The sequence below is a fragment of the Eumetopias jubatus genome, unplaced genomic scaffold (genome assembly GCF_037043125.1).
Source record: "Eumetopias jubatus isolate StellerSeaLion01/CBP00866 unplaced genomic scaffold, mEumJub1_p1.0 scaffold_1, whole genome shotgun sequence".
In the NCBI taxonomy this organism is placed as follows: Eukaryota; Metazoa; Chordata; class Mammalia; order Carnivora; family Otariidae; genus Eumetopias; species Eumetopias jubatus.
In genome coordinates, this window is record NW_028274807.1 from 173,393,875 (window position 1) to 173,408,195 (window position 14,321).

The following is a 14,321-nucleotide window of genomic DNA, read 5'->3' on the forward strand; positions in this document are numbered from 1 at the left end:
CAGTAAAACCTATTACAGGGGGTTGCCAGGCTTTAATGTCATGTTACTTCCCAGCAAGGAGGGAATGCTCAGTGTTATTACTCTTGCCTTTCCTCAAGACCTAAGCAGAGGGTTTCAGACACACAAGTTCTAAATTTAAGCCCTCTAGTTCGTTAAAATTACTGGGCATATTTTATTTTCCCACCTGGTTTTTGTGAAGTCTGAAGGCTATTGCAGCTGCAAAATGAAGAACTTGGATTTGATTCAGTTCTTTCGTTTTTTCCAAGGCTGAGAAGAGCAAATAAAGTAGCAAAGGAGTAGGAGCAAAGCCCTAGATCCTTAAAAAGGGACACTTCCAATTAATTTGCCAATTATCTTTAAAAAAAATTAAAAAATCAGGGCACGTGGGTGGCTCAATAAGTTAAGCGTCTGCCTTTGGCTCAGGTCATGATCCCAGGGTCCTGGGATGGAGCCCTGCGGTTGGACTCCCTGAGTCAGCTTTGTCCCTCTGCCCTTCCACCGGCTCATGTACATACTCTCTCGCTCTCTCTCAAATAAAATCTTTAAAAATAAAATAGAATCTGCATCATATGTTTTCATTAAGTGTAGTCTTAATAGCACTGTAATTCCCCTAAAATTTTCCTGGGAAAATTCATGTGCCATAGTATTTCTGTGGTTTCCAATGATCAGCCCTCTTAGCTTCAGGGCTATTAGGTATCCCACTTTGAGAAGAACAGGCCTAGTTTCCCAAGTTGCTGTTCAGAGGCCAAGCATTATATTTCTTCATGTGGCAATGAATATATTCATATATCCTAATTAGCCTGTGCAAGAAAAAAAAGAGAATTCAAAGTGAAAGAGCATAGCACTACAGAAATAAGACATTAACAGGATAATAGAAGACATTATGGACAATTTTACTGACAATTTGACACTGAGGATGAAATGGGCAAATTCTTTGAAATATACATCAAAACTGAAACAGGATGAAATTTAAAAATCTAAATAGTCCTTTACTATTAAAGAAATTGAAATTTGTTCAACTTCCCACAAAGATAATTCCAGGCCCAAATGGTTTTAGTGGTCAAATTTATCAACCGCTTAAGGAAGAAATAACACCAATCTTCCATAATCTTTGTTCAGAAAATAGAGTAGGAAACATTTATCCTCTAATTTGGGGCCAGCATGAAAACTGATAACCTGAAATAGATAATAACCAAAAAAGGATTGATACATCAATATCCACATGAACCTAGAAACATATATTTAATGAAATATTAGCAAACCAAATCCAGCAAACTGGATTTTGATCAAGTTTGGTTTATCCCAGGAATGCAAGATAGATTTAATATTTAAAACCCAATCATTGTTATTCACCCTATTAGCAGACTAAAAAAGAAGACTGTATGATCATCCCAATAGGTGCAGAAAAAGCACTTAAATTCCACACTTATTAATGACTATAACTCTCAGAAAACTAAGATCATGGAACACTACATCAAAAACTAGCAATGTGTTGTATGGTGACTAACAAAATTAAGTTAAAAAAATAAAATTAAGAAAAAAAGAAAGAAAACTAAGATTAGGAGACATCCTTAATCTGGTAAAGGGCATCTATGAAAAATGTACAGCTGCCATCATACTTAATAGTAAAATATTGACTACTTTTCCTCTAATATCAGGAACAAAGATGCCCAGTCTCATAAATTCTTTTCAATATTTTACCATAGTTCATAAACATTAACATGAGAAAAAGAAATAAAAGATGTCATAATCAGGAAAGAAGCGACACTGTCTTTTCAGATGACATAATGGTTTGCATAGGAATCGACAAAACTACCTGAATAAGTGGATCTAGAGGTCTTAGGATTCAAGGTTAATAATTTAAAAACAAACGTATTTTTATTCAGTGGCAGCAAATATAAATAAGTTTTAATATTTTAAAGATTTTATTTATTTAACAGCGCACAAGCGAGCGGGGATGAGCACAAGCAGGGGGAGCAGGAGACAGAGAAGCAGGCTCCCCACTGAGCAGGGAGCCCGATGCGGGACTGGATCCCAGGACCCTGGGATCATGACCTGAGCTGAAGGTAGACACTTAACCAACTGAGCCACCCAGGCGCCCCAATAAGTTTTAATTTTAAAGCATTTTTTTAAAAGATTTTATTTATTTGACCGAGAGAGACACAGCGAGAGAGGGAACACAGCAGGGGGAGTGGGAGAGGGGGAAGCAGGCTTCCCGCTGAGCAGGGAGCCCAATGCGGGGCTCAATCCCTGGACCCCAAGATCATGACCTGAGCCGAAGGCAGACGCTTAATGACTGAGCCACCCAGGCACCCCAGTAAGTTTTAATTTTAATAATAGCTTTAAGTATAGAGATACAGGTTATAATATAGAAACAAATGTAGCACAAGAAGTTATATGGTTAGCAACCAATCATGTAAAGACAGGCAACATCATCACTTATTAGGGAAATACAAATTGAAGCCACAGTGAGATGCCATTACATACCTATTAGAATGTTCCAATCAAAAACCTGGGATTATCAAGTGCTGCCAACAATGTAGATCAACTGGAACTCATACACTGTTGATAAGAATATAAACTGCTACAACTACTGTGGAAAACATTTTGGCAGTTTCTGATAAAGTTATCTCTACTCTTAATATACAACCCAGCAAACCTACTGCTTGATATTTAATGGAGAGAAAAGAAAACTTACGTTCACATTTAAAAATGTATGTGGGGACACCTGGGTGGCTCAGTCGGTTACGTGTCTGACTTTTGATTTCAGCTCAGGTCTTAATCTCAGGGCCATGAGTTCAAGTCCTGTGTTGGGTTCCATGCTGAGCATGGAGCCTACTTAAAAAAAAAAAAAAAAAAAAAAGGGTATGCGAATGGTAGTAGTAGACTTACTGATAATCATCCAAACTTGGAAATAAGCCAAATTTCCTCCAACAGATGTATGGGTAAGTAAACTGTGGTACATCCATACAAAGGAATATCACTTAGCAATATAAAAGAGTTAACTCCTGATATATATCTAAATCTAAAATAAAGAAAGCCAGACTCAGTTGGCTACATAATGATTCTATTCATAAGACATCCTGGAAGAGGCAAAATTATAGAGACATAAAACAGCCCAGTTGCCAGAGGGAACAGCAGATGGAAGGAGGGGCTCACTACAAAGTGGCGTGAGTGAAATTTGGGGGGTGATGGAATGCTTCTATATCTTGATGGTGGTGGTGAGTGCATGACTGTGTCTGTCAAAACACATGAACAGTACACTAAAAAGGGTAAACTTTCCTTTATGTAAATTATACCTGAAAAAAACTGACCAACTATTTTCTTTCCTTATATTAGCCAAAACTAGAACATGAAAGTTTAAAGATATATATTTAAAAAGGCTCTCAAGAAATGCTTATTCAAATAAATTCAACTATTAAAGCATTTCCATATGAAGGTAGAATGAAGAACTTTGAGGCCATTAAACTAAAGCGGAAGAGAACTCTGTAGACAGATGCTGCTCAACCTTCTCCCCAGGACAATGGTGAGAACAACCAAAGCAATACAAAGTCCTTTCTGCTGCACACAAGAGGTTTACTATTATCTCTTAGTATAGACCCATCCTGAGGGAAATAGAATTTTACCTGCAAAGGAACTGACATTTATTACACGGAACTCCTACAGGAAGTATTCTTATTGTATATTATCTACCCCTAAGTAAATATGAACAGAGGGGACTGTTAGGTAGGGCAAGTTTCCATTATACTATAGAAACACCACTGCCGTGAGTAGTATTCTGCAGTTAGAATGCAACATATTAAAAAGTAAAGAAAATTAGATAAAAACAGCTTAGAATTATTTATTGTATATACAAACTTCAAGTCTTAGTTACCAATGCTGGTTTGAAAACCCATTAATGTTGGTTGGTATGCACTTCAGTGCTGGCTAAAGACTCCCTCAGGACTGGACAGCTTTCAACTTTCTTCAGAGTGGATCAGATTTTTTTATTCCAGTTTATACATCTAGTAGCCAAAATGTGGCTCCCAAATGTTCAGTTGTCTCTGTTCATCTAAGTTTTGGTTGTGTTCCTTTAAAACTGAATCATCTCTGCAAATCAGAGAGAAGTGACAGACTATGTGAAACAGTTGTGAATGCAATGCTGTTTTCATCCATCCATCCATCCATCCAATATTTGTTTAGTGTCTACTGTGTGTCCATGGCATGTGTGAATGCTCACAGTAATAAGTCTACATAGTAATTTATACTATTCTTAGAACGCTGACAAGCATCGTATTCTTATTAATCCTCAGGAACATGCAATGAGGTATTTTCCAATGAGAAAACATAAGCACAGAGAGGTTAATTTGTCTAAGGTCACACAGGTAGTGAGGAGCACACACAGAATTCAACTCAAACATTCCGACTCAAGATCACTAGAGTACTCTGATGAAGCTTAAGAAGCAGGCAGGACAAGATCCTGCAGGGCTGGGCACCTCACATGGTGACACTTGAACTTCATTTTAATGGTAATACGAAAGAATTGAAGGTTTTTTAGGCAGGAGTTTTCATAAACCTACTGTATTTTCGTGTGACTAGTCTGGCTGTAGCATGGAAAATGGGTGGAAAGGCCTGGTACATAAACTTATTTTCTCCCAGTTCTGGAGGTCACAAATCTAACATGAGTCCAACAGGCCTGCATTCCCTCCAGAGGCACTTGGGGAGAATCTGTGTTTGTTTTCTTTTTGGTCCTTTCCAGCTTTGAGAGCTTCCCTCCCTCCATCTTCAAAGCCAGCAAACATAACATCTTTTCTTTCTGACCTTTTTGCTACCTCCTTATATGGATCTCTGTGATTACACTGAGCCCCTTGGATAATCCTGGATAACCTCCCCATTGAAAGATCCTCACCTTAATTACATCTGAAAATAAGGTGATATGTTTGCAAGCTCTAGGAATTAGGAGGTGCACATCTTTGGGGGGGCTCATTATTCAGCCCTTCAAGTGCATGGTTTCGTGGGTAGGGGGATAGGAAGACGTGGGAACACCAAGGATTATCATGTGACAAAACAACTGGTTAATCAACTTGGGATAATAACTCTGTCGACCTTAATGCTGATACTTTCTCCATTTCTTCCTGTTTCTGGTTTTAGGCAGAGGCTTCGATTTCAAGTAAAAACACATGGCTGACCAGAGGTAAAAACCATTAAAAAGCAGAGTGGTAACCCTGAGATCAGAGGTCCCCACCCCACCGGCCAGCACCCAACTCCAGGACCTATGGCATCAGTGTCCTTAAAACATCACTACTCCAAAGAGCATCTGCATTTTGAAATAGGACAGAGAAAGGAGAATAATGCTTCCTATAAAGATAAGATTTTGTAATAGCATTTTAGGCCCCTTGAGGAAGATATCTGAAGCAACATTCAGACAAGTCAGATAAAAACATAATTTTGGCCTAATTTTAATATTCTGCAATTTGGGAGTTGATGGTTAAACCTCAAACCCCTCCCCCACCCCTTTTTGGGGGGTAAGCAACACTGAGTAATTTGTTTAAAAGACATGTTCTGTTTCAAGAATGTCTTCTTTCTTCGAAACAACAAAAAGTACCTCTTTGAAGGAAAAGTCATTCACTCGTTTTGTTCTCATAAAAGTTTAATAGAAGCCAACTAAAGTTTAAGATCTCCCAGAGGACAAATAAAGAGATTTCTCAGAAAATGTAGAATCGCAATTTTCATTGGTGCGAGGGGATTTTACACACAAATGCAATTTTATTTTACATTTAAAAGAGATAAGTAAATAGACAAATCAATTTTAGCTGTTCTGAAATTTCATACTGGGTCATTAATTTTAAAAGATGGGACTTCAATAATAGTTAAAAGAACAGAGGCCCAAGGGTAAAGACTGAGAATAATCACCTTCAAAATTGACTTATCAGCAGCCTCAGATCAGAACCAAGAGTCTAAACCAGCTTTCTTGTGATGTTCTCCATTGCATTTCTACCTTAAAATAATCATATGGAATTCCCTATCGTAACAACACAAACTCCCTCTTCTTTTCTTAAAACTGGATACTCTGATGGATTCTGATAAAACCAAGATAGATCAAATTAAGACCTGCCCTCGCATCTAGTGGTGGAGATAGAGATATAAAATACTATTCAGTACAGTATAGTCTCAGCTGCAGAATGAACACTCCCTTGGGAGAAAGAGTAGAGTTGGAGAGGTCTTCCCATTGGAAATGATATTCAGACTTCACCTGAAATAATGGGAAGTTTCTCAAGAGGTATCTCTTTCCCCCACCACCACCAAGTAGGAGACTTAGTCCTTGTTAAGTACTTGTTACATTGTTTCTCTTAAAATAATTATGACAATTACACAAGTGTTGCCATTGTGGGCAATGTGACTCTGGGGAGCATCACAACCAAACTTGTGATGTCTGAGTTTCAGTTTATTCATCTGCAAAATAGGTTTATAGGATTGTGATATGGTAATGTGTATAAAGCAATTGACAGCCCCAGGCATGAGGTAAGTTACCTCCTGATTGAAATAGAATACTAATTTACCTTAATAAAGTAAGCTTAATTATATAATTTATTTGTTTCCACATGCTGGTTGATTTCCTGTATCTGGCTTTGCAAGTAAAGAATTGGTCCCTGCAAAATTATTTTGTAATATGTAGTTACAACAAACCATTATGTTGCACACCAATTTATATAATGTTATACGTCAATCTTATCTCAATACAAGTGAAAAAATAATGCAAGCAAGAGTAAAAAGAAGAACTGGTTATTAACAACTCAAGATGCTTAAGCTCCTGGGATTCTTTTTTGAATAAAGATATGCTTTTAATTTTAGCTATACATGGTAAACCTACACATTGATTTTATACTGGAATTGTTCTAATAACTACCTAGGATTCTATTTAAATCCTGTTAGGGCATCTTTTAAAAAAAATAACAGTTTTAATGAGATTATTCACATCATAAACTTCACCTATATGAAGTATATAACTTAATGATTTTTAGCTTACCCTCTGAGAAACCCCACCACCATCAGCAGTCACTTCTCATTTTGCCCACACTCCCCCTACCCAGCCGTAGGCAATCACTAATATACTTTCTATCTCTACGAATTTGCCTATTCTAGACATTTCTTATAAGTGGAATCATAAAATATGTGGTCTTTTGTGAACTGGCTTCTTTTACTTAGCTTCAGGTTTTCAATGACCATCCATGTTCTAACATGTGTGGGTTCTTCGTTTCTTTTCACTGCTTAATAACATTCCATTGCATGGATATTTATTTTATTTTTTAAAGAGAGACAGTGAGCAAGTGAGTGTGGGGGGGGGGCACTGAGGTGGGGAGAAAAAGAATCTTCAAGGATACTCCCCACTGAACACGGAGCCTGACCCGGGAGCTTGATCTCAGAACGCTGATTTCATGACCTGAGCTGAAACCAAGAGTTGGACAGCTTAACCAACTGAGCTGCCCAGACGTCCATCCATTGCATGGATATACCACATATTCTTTATCATTGGTTGACAGGCATTTGTGCTATTTCCACTTTTTGGCTATTATGAATAATGTTGCTATGAACATTCAGATATAAATTTTTGTGCAGATATAGATTGTCAATTCTTTTGGGTATCTGCCTAGGAATGAAATTGCTGATTCATATGGTAATTCTATGTTTAACCTTCTGAGAAACTGCCAGACTGTTTTCCAACGCAGCTGTACCATTTCACATTCCCACCAGCAGTGGGAACCAACAGGTTCCACTCAGAACCTTTGAGGGTTCTAATTTCTCCACATCTTCAACAACACTATTAGTTGTCTTTTTTATTTTAACCATCCTAGTGGATGAGAAGAGGTATCTCCTCGTGGTTTTGATTTGCATTTTTCCAATGGATGATGTTGAACAGCTTTTCATGTACTTGCTGCTTATTGGGGCATCTACTTTGGAGACATGTCCATTCAAATCTTTTGTCCATTTTTCATGGGGGTATTTATCTTTTCATTGGTGAGTTGTCAGATTTCCTCTTTTTCCTGGTTACAAGTCCCTTACCAGATATGTAATTTGTAAATATTTTCTTCCATTGAGTGGGTTGTCTTCACTTTCTTTCTGGTGTCCTTTGCAGCACAAAAGCTTTTAATTCTACTGAAGTCCAATATATCTACCTTTTCTTTCATTGCTTTTGGATCATGTTCAAGGAACCACTGCCTAATGTGAGGTCACTAAGATTTATGCCTATGTTTTCTTCTAAGAGTTTTAGAGTTTTAGTTCTCACTTTTAAGTTTTGATTTCCTTGGAGTTAATTTTTGTATGTGGTATGAGGTAGGGGTTGAACACCGTTTTTTTTTTTTTTTGCATATTTATATGCCATTTGTTAAAAAAAAAGCTGTTCCTTTCTCCATTGAATTATTTTGGCATCCTTGTCAAGAATCCATCAATCATAAATGTGAGAGTTTATTTCTGGATTCTCAGTTCTACCCCATTAATCTGTGTATCTCTAATACTTTATTTTTTCCTGCATTTATACAGAATAAGATATTTGTATATATAGGAGCATAAGAAGAAAATTAAGGGACATGGAAATCCCACTGCAGTAGATGAGCCATTGGTTCCAATTTTTCACTGCCCTCTAGCAGTTGCACACATCCACACCTTTATCATGGCCTTACCATGGTGGGGGGAGTAGACTGTGGCTGGGTCTACTTGACTCTGCGTGTGGCCATGTCATCTGTTCTGATTCTTGGGATGTCAGTGAATGTGACATAAGGAGATACATGAAATGGGCTTGCACAGTTGGTCCTGTTCTCTTGCACGTTTGCTATCACCATAAAAAGAATCCGCCTTGGGTAGCCGTTGGTTCCAAGAGAATGACAGATGTTGAGAATACACGTGATCCCACTGTGATCTGGAGCCCAGCCAAATTTAGCCAGAGTCTAGTCAAAACTCAGACACTTGGGCAAGAAATAAATGCTTATCATTATTTGCCACTGCAGTGTCTCTGGGTGGTTGTTCTGCAACAATAACTAATAACCTACTACTTAGAGATAATCGCTCCTATCGGTTTGCTCTTTTGATCAAAAATGAGATTATGAAAAAAATCTACATATGTATACTTGCTCTATTGTTTTTGCTTAACATTTTTCTGTAATATCCTGTATTATTAAAAGTTCTTGATAAACGTTGCTTTTATTATCTACATATTTCAACCTTTGAAAGTTATCTTTCTCGCAACCATTCCCAAATTATTTTTCCTATTACAAGTAAAGGTATAATGAATTTCACTCTTTTTCTCTCATATAAATCTTGGTATCCATTTCACATTTCCATGGAATGGATTTCTATTTATAGACACATATAGTAAGCTCCTGTAACCAGAGTCCAAGATGGAACCACTGAATCCTGAGTTCCTTCCTGTTACCCTATTCATATTTTCACCTATACTATTTGGCTGAACCCAGATTGCTTTTCTTCTAAAAGATACAGGCAAATTTGATTTTACTTAAAAAAAAAAAAAAACAATTTGGGGGATTCTTCCAGCATGTTCCATTATACTATCTTTGGACATTTACAGTTTATTCTAAAGAAGAAAACCGTTGCCACAAAAAGTAAACTATAAAAAAACCATCATTGTCCTTCAGGCTACAGTGGAAATAGGACATGGAGACAAAATACAAGTGTATTTTTAAAATTATTAAGAAAGCTGAAAAAAGATCATATATCCAAGAATATGGTATCCAGGGTAGTAGCCAGATCTAATTGTCTTTATGTCCTTAACAGTGCCTGGCACTGTGCACAGCTGCATTCAATAAACGCTTGAGTTAAAGAATATAAGAAATAGAATGTGAAAGCAGACTCTGAGGCCAGAAATTATGGCCCTCACAATGATCAATAACTATTTTTAGGGTTTCTATAGTGACAAGTATGCTACACCTAAAATTAGATGTGTGGAACGTCCAAGGGTAGGTCAGAGGCTGATGCTTTATCTCAACTTTTCTGGGTGCTTCTTAGCAAATAAATGGATCTCTGTTCCCTCTGTCACTTCCCATTTCCCCGGGAAAATCGCATTTTTTTCAGGTCATCCAATAATGACTGATCCAGTTTGGCAACTGCTACAACGGATACCTTAAGAACCCCACTCAATGTTCTTACACGTCACCTATACTGAGCCTCCTGGAAGTCTCATTCAGGGTACCTGTGGTTCCTCATCTTGCAAACAGAACTGATCTCACCTGGCAATTGCCTCCAGGCCCTTGCTCCCCCTCCTTCCACTTTGGCTTCTCAGAGACCATTGTCACTCAGCTCCTGGGGCTAAGAGTGGAGGTCCCCTTACAAAAGCAATGACTAGGACGTGGCTCAGATGCTTAGTACAATAAGTGCTATTTTTTTTTAAGATTTTATTTATCTGAGAAATAGTGAGAGAGAGAGAGAGAGAGAGCACGCACACAGAGCGAGAGGGAGAAGCAGACTCCCCGCTGAGCTGGGGGCCCGACATGGGGCTCGATCCCAGGACCCTGGGATCATGACCTAAGTGGAAGGCTTAGCCAACTGAGCCACCCAGGCACCCCAGTAAGTGCTATTCTTATCCATTCACACCCTAGGCCACGTGTTTTTAATTAGCTTTGCTAGTCAGTCACCTCAAAATTTCTAGACAGAAATGGAACAAAATAAAGGAAAATGCAATTCGGTTTACTTCAATTAAAGCATACTGAGGACAGCAGAGGTGCTCTGCTGGAACATGAGAGTTGACAGGAAGGAGAAGGTCCTGGGCCATGCCCGCAGACCCAACTGGCACTGTCTGTCACAATTTGTACAGGATGAGCCAGGCTACAATTCCCAGCAGTTTATCACACTCAGAAGCTCTCCCTGCCCCTGGCACACACAAGTATTTGCAGGTGCAGGACCTGCTTGCAAAGAAGAGAAAGGCTAAGGCATTCTCTTAAGACTGAGAAGTGCTGCTAACGCTCAGAAGGCAGAGAGACTTATTCCTCACACTCCATTCTTCTTGTCCTCGCATGAGCCTGGCGCTGTGTGGGTGACAGAGGCGCAATGCATACATACCTTAACTGAATGGAGCATGTAAAGAACACACAAAGGCAGTGATTGAGAGTACCCACAGAAAACTTGACCTTGTCACCCAGGAGTAAATGTGACTTTCAGCTCCAGAACAGAGCCAAACATCTTGAAAGAGAATGAAAATGCAGATGAGACCGTTATCAGATAGTGGCTATCTGGACAAGAGAGATCCTTTCATTTTATTCATTGGGGAGCTGCTGTTGAGGGTCATCCATAACTGCTCTTACAAATGCTCCTGGATATGTGCTTAGAGAAGCTCTGTTGCCATCCCATGGTAAAGCAAACTGCCTGTGAGTTTGTAACCATTACAGCTGTGATGATGAAACAGTAAAGAAGAACCGCCTCTAAGTCAAAAAGTACACCCAGAGATAAGATTCATTTTCAATGCCCTTGCAGCTGCTCCTGATGGCATGGCCACCACACTTCTCAGTAAGTGGGGATCCAAGGCTGATTCATCGCAAAGTGAGCAAATGCCTTTTTTTTTTTTTCTCTAAGATCACCCTGTGCTCCACCTCCTAAGAATTTCATTACATGGGGAAAGGGGGGGAGGATGGGGAAAGGGAGAAATAGTGATTTCTAAATATATGGCAAATTTTTAAATAAAAAGGGGAAACAAAACCCTAACTATAATTAGCAGGGACAGAACTAATAATGGTGCTATAAAACGTCTATCAGACAGGTCATATCAATTCTGGGTATAGCATTCTATTCTTGTGTCCTAGTAACTCAGCTAAGTAACTGAGGAGGGCAAATCCATGGCTAGGTGAGTCGTATTAACAAGACACCTACGGTTTTTGTTGACCCTTATATAGGGGACTGGTTTGCCATTGCTGCAGATACTCTAGGGATTAAAAGGAAAATATATACTCTACCAAGATTTCTTAGAAAATACCTGAGATTAGAAAACAGGGTGTAGCAGTTAATGAAATATCTTGGTGAGGGCATTTGAGAGTTAATTAAGAAAGCTACAAATTAAGGAACAACAGCAAAAAGGAGATGATTGCACTGCATCTAACTGGAGGCATTCTGCTTTTTGTCTCTCCTGGGAGTTCTGGGATTTTTCAAGATTGTTTGACTTGATACGAGATGTACAATAATTAGAAGTATCTAAAACATAAATAGCTGAAATCTCACTTGGTTTTGTTAATTATTTACCCAAAGCAACATAAATTTATTTTATATATACAGGAGAAATGAATTGAATGAAAAATTTAAAAAAAAAATCCCTCAGTACCCCCATGAGCCTAACATTCATAAACACGTGAAAAGTGACCGCTTTTATAGCCATATTGATTAATGTATTTGATACTCAATTTAATGGATTATCATGCCAAAAATTTCATTACCAGGTACAATTTTTATTTTGCCTGAAAGGTTACGTCCTCTTTTGTAGTTATTGAAAGATATATTAAGGTATGTAGCTATTTGTTAAAAGTTTGCCTTTCAAAACATAATGAAGATTTGGAAATCAAATCACCTCATTTGTTTTCATTACGTGAAATGCTACTTGGGGAAATTTTTAGGCAAGGTACCAAATGTATCACACACACCCCCCAAACGGACCAGGCTTGTTAATATTCCCCCCCACCTCCTGTGCTCTGGTCTATCTCATCCCCATGCTAGGTTTTACCCTGCAGAACTGGACTTGGTAAGGGTAGCATATTAATTTGCCTCTATTCTATACAGGGCCAGGCACGTTTAGCACCTGCTCTGTGCCTGACACTGTGCTAGGTGCTGGGGCTGCAGCCAAATGCACGGACAGGATGGATCTGGTCCTGGCCCTCTGATATTGAGCACGGTCGTTGGAAACAAGAGGATCACCAGAGGCAGGTATGCCCGGGAATGGGGGAAGCACAGATGCGGGATGGCAAATCATACCATGTGGGATTAGCTGGGAGACATTTAACCACCATTGGAAGATTAGCAGCAAAGTCCTTCTTCCTTCATTTTCCCAATGAAGCAGCATTCCTACCTTGGCTAAAGATTGTTTATGAATGTATAGGGCAACATTTTGAATCCATGACTTATATTTTATGACTATTTCAGAAAGTTGACCAAAATCCAGGAATAGTAAGAAAAAATTGCATGCATTATATATGGTCCTTATCACTCATTTATATTTTTAGGAAGCTTGCACAGGTTTTCATTTGGGGGGTAATACAATATACCTAAATGCTAAACGTGTCATTTGCATTTTACACCTTGGGTTATTTATTTATTCTTCATCCCTCAAGAGATGAGTTTTATTGCTGATTATGCTGTACAGGAAAAAAAAAGAGGAAGTAAAAAAGCAAACTCTTTACTTTTAAGAGCCTAACAGAGCATGAATCCTCCCAGTTGCTTTTCAATTTCTGTGCACTGAGGTTGAGTCTGGAACTAGATGTCACCAAAAGTGACTCAAAAAATGCTCTAAAAACAGGGTTGCATATACAGCTTTGGTTATAAAACAAATGCCCCAGGCAAAAAAAAAAATAATTTGAAAAGAAAAAAAAAGGGGAAAATATTCTTAAGTCTGAACTTCGGTAGAATTTGACCAATTCTTAGGAACACTGGGGAAATCCATTGCCAATTGCCAAAACTTTACCCAACTTTCTACAAACATATATAGTGCAAGAGGTTGTGCTCCTGTTTTCTCCCAAATTTCCAATATAACACTTAACCAGAAGGCAGATTCTTTGAGGGCACTCAAGGAATTTTAGGTAAACTCAGCGAAATGTCACATGAACAAGTAGCCTATAATATCTCTAAGAAACTGAGTTTGTTTTGTGATGACTGTAAGTAGGCCCATGTTTGCTTTATTCTGCTTAGTTTGAATGTTATCTTAACAACTTGATATCTTTCTTGCAGATTTTAATTGGTAGCCATGAGAAGTAGTTGATCATATTGTCATTTTGATATGTATTTTTTTAAGCTAGAGAAGTAGCTAGCTCTATTCTTGTCCAGTGAAAGGTCGCACAGTTGACATCTATTTAACAATATACCCTTGGATTAAAAACATGGCCCAGAGAGATTTGGGTTGTTTTTCCAGCAGTGGTAATTGTTCTGCCTGAGACCAGAAATAATAAGGGATCATGGACAAAGGCTGGAGGAGCTTTCAGGGAACAGAGCAGACAATGACCAGGATTAGAGGAAACACGGGTCAACTGCCAAAGCTCCAGTAATGCCCAGTCCGGGAGGGAATTTATCTGGCTCACAAAAAATTGTCAGTCTCACTAATATTCTGACTTCTATTTGAATATCTTTTGTCGTCTAGAGGACAC

At 38.4% G+C, this 14,321-nt stretch overlaps 1 protein-coding gene across 3 annotated transcripts in view; it reads left to right on the forward strand.

Moving 5' to 3' along the window:
* Positions 1-11,440: 11,440 nt before the first annotated feature.
* The window catches only part of IL5RA (interleukin 5 receptor subunit alpha), a 41,887-nt gene continuing 39,006 nt past the window's right edge, over positions 11,441-14,321 (forward strand). For 2 of the 3 annotated variants that reach the window (XM_028101798.2, XM_028101800.2), the window contains exons 1-2: positions 11,441-11,523; positions 12,748-12,891. The gene's annotated coding sequence lies outside the window, so the exon portion shown is untranslated. The remainder of the gene's footprint in view (positions 11,524-12,747; positions 12,892-14,321) is intronic. The other variant, XM_028101799.2, reaches the window with a different exon arrangement.